Source organism: Osmerus mordax, chromosome 2, assembly GCF_038355195.1.
Source record: "Osmerus mordax isolate fOsmMor3 chromosome 2, fOsmMor3.pri, whole genome shotgun sequence".
Lineage (NCBI taxonomy): Eukaryota > Metazoa > Chordata > Actinopteri > Osmeriformes > Osmeridae > Osmerus > Osmerus mordax.
In genome coordinates, this window is record NC_090051.1 from 9478655 (window position 1) to 9484125 (window position 5471).

Here is a 5471-nt window from a genome sequence, read left to right on the forward strand (position 1 = left end):
TACAACTACTCTCACATTCAAACAAGAGGGGTAATAGAGAGAGTGTTTGGGGTGTGGAAGCGGAGATTTCCATGTATACAGTTGGGACTCCGCACAAAATTGGACACTACCCTGACCATCATTGTTGCAGTAGCTGTTTTGTACAACTTTGGGAAGAGAGTAGGAGATGATCTACCCGAGGAGGATGAGCACCCACTTGAGGATGATATGGAAGATGCTCAAGTGCAGAATGCTGCAAATAAATACATTGCACAATTTCAGTTTCAGAATTCATTCAAAAATCTTTCTATTTCTTGTGACTGGCTTAGATCCAGTAGCCTCTGCTTCTGAAGAGTTAGGACCTCTTTCTGTAGCAACAGGACATCTTCGGTCCATCAGCACCGGATCACCTCAGGGCTGCGTCCTTTCTCCTCTGCTCTTCTCCCTGTACACCAACAGTTGCACCTCCAGTCATCCGTCCGTCAAACTCCTGAAGTTTGCGGACGACACCACCCTTATTGGGCTCATCTCTGGTGGAGGCGAGTCTGATTATAGGTGGGAAGCGGCCAACCTGGTGACCTGGTGCAGCCAGAACAACTTAGAGCTCAATGCTCTTAAGACAGTGGAGATGATTGTGGACTTCAGGAGGAACACAGCCCCACTCACCCCCATCACCCTGTGTGACTCCCCAGTCAACACTGTGGAGTCCTTCCGCTTCCTGGGCACTATCCTCTCCCAGGACCTCAAGTGGGAACTGAACATCAGCTCCCTCATCAAGAAAGCACAACAGAGGATGTACTTCCTTCGGCAGCTGAAGAAGTCCAACCTGCCAAAGACAATGATGGTGCACTTCTACTCAGCCATCATTGAGTCCATCCTCATCTCCTCCATCACCGTCTGGTACGCTGCTGCCACTGCCAAGGACAAGAGCAGACTGCAGCGTATCATCCGTACTGCTGAGAAGGTGATTGGCTGCAATCTGCCTACCCTCGAGGACCTGCACACCTCGAGGACCCTGAGGCGAGCGAGGAAGATTGTGGCCGACTCCTCCCACCCTGGACACTCCCTGTTTCAGTCACTCCCCTCCGGCAGAAGGCTGCGGTCTATCAGGACCAATACCTCACGCCACAAAAACAGTTTCTTCCCTTCCGCTGTTGTTCTCTTCAACAAGGCCAAGGGACCACACTGACTCAAATGACTTCTTGCTTAAAACACTCTGCTTTTTGCACTGCATTACAACATGGTATCTTGTACATTTGTATTTTTTGTAATATTTGTATTTTTGTATTTTTATATTTTTATATTGTAATTTACGGCAACTTATATTTTATTGTATATTTAATTATATTCTAATCACACTTAGTACTGCTAGTTTATGTACCCTTAGTATAGTTAGTCCACTAATTTAAATTTTAGGTATATGTTTATTGTATGCACCTTCCTGCCAAAGCAAATTCCTTGTCTGTGCAAACTTTCATGGCGAATAAATCCCTTTCTGATTCTGATCTTTTTTAATTTTTGCATTTTATATGTCGAGCATGCATCTCTCCTTCTCTAATGTGAGAAGCTCCTGGTGAGAGCTAAGCTTAGGGTGCTTAGCAGGGGGCTTCACAGGTGATGCTGCTGCTTAGATGTTTCCATGAGGCTCCACTTGCTCCAGTACGATGATAGTGTCAGCTAGACAAAACAAAAAAACATAAAAACATTAGGAGGCTACCTACAACTATGCACAATGCACTTTACTCTTGAGGTCTCTGACGTCCAATGACATAGGAAATAACTAATTTAATAAATTACCATAGGCTACTAAAGAGAACATGGAACTGTTATTTCTGTAGTATGATGTGCTATTCAATTAGAAAATTATTAACATCTGAGGTGTATGTACAGTAATACATAGGCTCTAACAAATGCTTTGTAGGCAAAATTATAGCCTGTTTTCGTCATTTTTGTCACGTTATTGCTGCAACCAACGGCGTTGGAGTTCGTAGTTACTTGCAGCTTCTGTGGCTGTACTGTCATCTAATGCGCCATCATCGTCGTAGGGGTTGGGGAGGGGGGAAATCTGCTGCAGGATCATATCAATGATCTTCTTTGACAGAGGATCCGTAGCATTGATTGGTGGCCCTCCGCCGGTTTGAAATTGGCTACGCCTCTCTTCCGCCGCATCTTTTTTGGCTTTAGTCTTGAGGTTTTTCCAGCAGGCTTTAAGTTGCGCCCTGTCCCTCGTCTCTTTAATACCGGTAGAGCCATTGAAGCACTCAGCTAACCGGACCCAGTTCCGCTCCTTCTTTTCTAGAGTACTGCTGTCAGTCCTCTTGTCCTAAATTATCACCCCAAACTCCTCCATCAATTCAGTCAGCAACATCTTTTCAAATGTTGAAAAGTTTGACCCTCTTTGACGTGCCATAGCTAGCTAGCTGGCTATTTGTAACGTAGTTTATTATAGCCGCTGTAGTGGTAGCCTAGGCTATAAACGGTAACTAACGGTATCAGTAACGGCATTTATTCAAAAATCTGCTATAGGAAAAAGAGCGCATGCATTCATTTAGGGCTATTTAGTTCCGTAGGCTATTTGTTAAACATACGTTGTGAATTTGTTTACATTTCGTCGGAATCCATCATGGCGGACATTGAACATAAACTAATCCTGTTTTAACCCTTGTTTAAACTAGTTTCACTAATCCAAGGTTAAAATTAAGATGTGCAACACATCTCTGATTAATTATAAACCAGTTTAAACATAGATTTACTAACCCTAGATTAACTCTAAACCAGGATTAATTTAATCCATGTTGGTGCAACCCAGCCCCAGAGGTTTAAAAGGTTACCTTTGCCTAAACTGACATGCACCAACTCGGAGAACTGAGTTTCAACAGCCATTTAGTCTCTATTTGTTACTCTACTCTTAAGGCATGTTTAACTTAATGTCTGCACCTCTCTGTCACCAACTGTCTCTGGAGTGGGGGGTGGGGGCTTCACAGAGTGTCTACAGGTATAAACAAGTTAAATGTAAGACCTTTTAATACCACTTCCAAATGAAATTAAAGACCAAACTTACGATGGAAATACAAATCAAAAGTGGAAATATACAGTCATCTTTCCAAGTAAACACTGTCTGTTCAATATGAACAGTATGGTAAAATGACAATAATCGGTTGAGTTTAAGAACATTGACTAAATGTGTCTAATGCGGAAGGATAACACAAAAATGTAATTGCTGTCCTAAATTATACTTATTATTACACTAGGGTGGAAATGGTGGAGCAGAAACTAACAATTCCATGAATCCCATGGAAACAAAGGCAAATGTGTGAGATGTACTGATGTGGAGCACAAATGATCCAAGAAGCAGTACTTCTCTTGAGTGGTTTTTATTCAGATGAATAATCATTGGATTCAGGTCAAAAGTCTATCACTTGAACTAGTTTCATCACTTAAGACACAAAGTCAGCAGCTTGGCATACTGGCACATGGAAAGGATTAAACATTTAGACTTTCATCAAAGTAATGCTGGCTTGTCCTTTTTCATCAATGTCCTCAAAAAAGCAGGCTGCAGAGCTACTGTGTCTGTGGGGTGACTGTCTCTGGAGTGCTGGCAGGCAGGGGCAAGCAGGGTCTGCAGGCAGGCAGGCAGGCCAGCTGGATGAAGCTGTCCTGGGGTCAGGTCTCAAGAGAAGCTGTCCAGCTAGAGAGGGGTAGTCCAGCAAGGGGTCTGTGTGGATCTCACCATCCTCGAGTCTGTTGCATCCTCTGTTGAACTCTGTTGAGCAGGCCTCTGCATGACCCTCCAGACCTGTCAAAGTGAAGAAAGGGTCCATGTCAGTTGTGAAAAATGAAGCTTTTCCCATCTACACTTGATACAGACTTCAGTTTTGACTGTGAAATGCAGTGTCATTACTTGAACTTGAATCCAAATGGGTTGACCTCATGGAGACCCATGCAGTCACTCAAAACACGGGTTCGATTCCAAGCTCTGGCAAGAGTATTTACCTCTAAACTGGTCAATATATACACATCTGACAAAAGACCAGCTCGACCTTTGCTTGTAAACAGTGATTCTGACTGTCAGAGACCTTTAAATAGCCTGACTTACCGAAATTGGCTAAACTAGCCTGGCTAACGTAGGTCGCTTTCTCAGGGCATATGACGAATGAAACAGGCTCGCCTTGAAAAATCAGATATACTGACTATCTTTAGCAGGCCCTTGTCTACAAAAAGCAGTCCTCCCTGACGTTTTTGGAGTAGAATTGAGTGAAATACAAAATTGTTTACACACTGCCAGTGGGCGAGCCGAGCGAAATGCAGTGTCATTACTTGAACTTGAATCCAAATGTGTTGACCTCATGGAGACCCATGCAGTCACTCAAAACACGGGTTCGATTCCAGGCTCTGGCAAGAGTATTTACCTCTAAACTGGTCAATATATACACATCTGACAAAAGACCAGGGGGGTATTCGTCGTAGCTCGCTAAGCAGGTTAGCGAGCTAATTTTCAGGCTAAGATAAAAAACGCCCCTCTTTTTGGTTCGTGGAAGCAACTTTCGATAAATCACCATAGTAACATATCAATTAGCACTAACCTGGTCCAGAGCAGGCTAACGTAAGTGTAGCTGGATAAGCTTGCCACACCCCCGGAAAATAACATGGCAGCTCCCTTTTTGAGAGACCCAGTTGACCAAGGAGCTATATTTTAGTTCGATTAGCTTTCCATACCAATAGAGTTCTTCGCGATTGCCAAGATCGTTTATTTCACACGGATGAGTTCTTGTTTGAGCGATATCGATTCAGCCGACAAGGACTCATTTATTTGCAAGACCTTCTACATTGCCGTACATTGCAAATATCACACGCCGCAGCAAGCTTTATGCTTTATTATGAGCTTATGCTGCTGTATGTGAATATGTAACGCTATGTTTTACGAAATGTCTTGTCTTATCTGTTGTGCCTGTGCTTTTTATATGTTTCACTGTGGGAGAGTGGGAAACGTCATATCGATTCCTTTTTATGTCTTGACATGTGAAGAAATTGACAATAAAGCTACTTGAAACTTTAACTGTTCTTCAGACTGCATAGCCTTGAGTTTTTTTGCGTCAGGTAGGCTATAGGCTACATTTTTATACAGTATAGGCGATGCAGAAAACATTGGTAAAGCCGCAGCATGCGTTGCTGTAAGAAAAGTGTACTTGGCGCTTAACCAGCTGATGAATCAATTCATCATATTCCCTGGCCATGTCCCAGTCAATTAAATCAAAGAGGGATTTACACATAGGCCTAAATTCACATATATAGTAGGCCTACATGATATAAGCGCAGTATATCCTCATAATTGTCTATGAATTCGTATCAATTAGATACTCTTTGGCCTTGTTTTTATCTAGCCTACTTATTCTGAAAGAGTTGAGATCATTATTTTCGCTAGCAAGATCTCATTCGATTATTAATTTCCATTAAGCCTATACCAGCAGGCACATTTAAAGAAATGTGATCTG

At 42.7% G+C, this 5471-nt stretch overlaps 1 long non-coding RNA gene across 1 annotated transcript; it reads right to left on the minus strand.

The window, feature by feature from the left end:
- Positions 1–1350: 1350 nt before the first annotated feature.
- Positions 1351–3997, minus strand: LOC136932496 (uncharacterized). Its single transcript, XR_010874753.1, has 3 exons — positions 3881–3997; positions 3710–3775; positions 1351–1656 (listed from the first exon to the last, which is right to left on the minus strand). It is a non-coding gene; the product is annotated as an uncharacterized lncRNA (long non-coding RNA).
- Between the last annotated feature and the right edge of the window lie 1474 nt (positions 3998–5471).